The sequence below is a fragment of the Mesoplodon mirus genome (genome assembly GCF_964341445.2).
Source record: "Mesoplodon mirus genome assembly, chromosome: 2".
In the NCBI taxonomy this organism is placed as follows: domain Eukaryota; kingdom Metazoa; phylum Chordata; class Mammalia; order Artiodactyla; family Ziphiidae; genus Mesoplodon; species Mesoplodon mirus.
The window spans coordinates 224,141,174-224,142,553 of NC_138977.1; positions in this window are offsets into that span (position 1 = coordinate 224,141,174).

The following is a 1,380-nucleotide window of genomic DNA, read 5'->3' on the forward strand; positions in this document are numbered from 1 at the left end:
TCTCATTTCAACTTGATACCCTATATATTGCCCCCAACGTGTGAGTTATTTCAAACTGCATTTTAAAATGAGCAAAGACTTGAATAGACATTTCTCAAAGGAAGATATACAAATGACGAACAAGCACAGGAGAAGATTTCCCTAATTATTAGGGAGATGTAAATCAATGCCACAGAAAGATACCACATCATGTCCATCGGGATGGCTATTATCAAAAAACAAAACAAAACAAAACCCAAAAAAACAGAAAAGAATAAGTGTTGGTAAGGATGTCAGAAATCAGAAAACGTGTGCGTTGCTGGTATAAATATAAATTGGTGCAGCCACTGTGGAAAACAGTTTGGTAGTTCCTCAGAAAGTAATGTAGAATTTACTATATGATCCAGCAATTCCAATTCTAGGTATATACACAGAATAATGGAAAGCAGAGTCTCAAGCAAATATTTGTACACCAATGTTCATAACAGCCAAAAGGTGGAAATAACCCAAATATCCATCAAAGGATGAATGGATAAACAAAATGTGGTCTATACACACAATGGAATATTATTCAGCCTTTAAAAAGGAGAAATTCCAACACATGCTAAACATGGACAAACCTTGAGGACATTATGCTAAGTGAAAGAAAAACAGAACCAAAAGGATAAATATAAGTTTCCACTCATATGAGGTACCTAGAATAAGCAAATTCATGGAGACAAATGAAAGAGATGACTAAGGGCAGGGAGGAGGGGAAAAAGGGGAGTTGTTTAATGGGCACAGAGTTTCTGTTTGGAGTGATGAAAAAGTTCTGGAAATGGATGATGGTGATGGATTGCACAACAATTGTGAATGTGCTTAACGCCTCAGAACCATACACCTAAAAAGGGTAAATCTTATGCATATTTTACTGCAATATATAAGAAATGGGGACTTCCCTGGTGGTCCAGTGGTTAAGACTGTGCGCTCCCAATGCAGGGGGCCCAGGTTCGATTCCTGGTCAGGGAACTAGATCCCACATGCCACAACTAAAAGAGCCCGCATGCTGCAACTAAAGATCCCGAGTGCCGCAAATAAGACCCCGCACAGCCAAATAGATAAATAAATGAATATTAAAAAAAATGTTGCAAAGTAGCTTTTGTCTCACAAACCTCTTAGTTTATACTTACTACTATATATAAGGTGGGGTTTTTTGTTTGTTGGTTGGTTTTGGGGGTTTTTTTGGCCGAGTCGCGCAGCATATGGGATGTTAGTTTCCTGACCAGAGCACGGAGTCTTAACCACTGAACAGCCAGGGAAGTCCCTAAAGGTATTTTTCAGTAAGGAAAAAAACATTAAGATAAAGACAAAACATTTTGTTTTAAAATATATTTCAGGTAATTTATAGAATAAATACCTTTT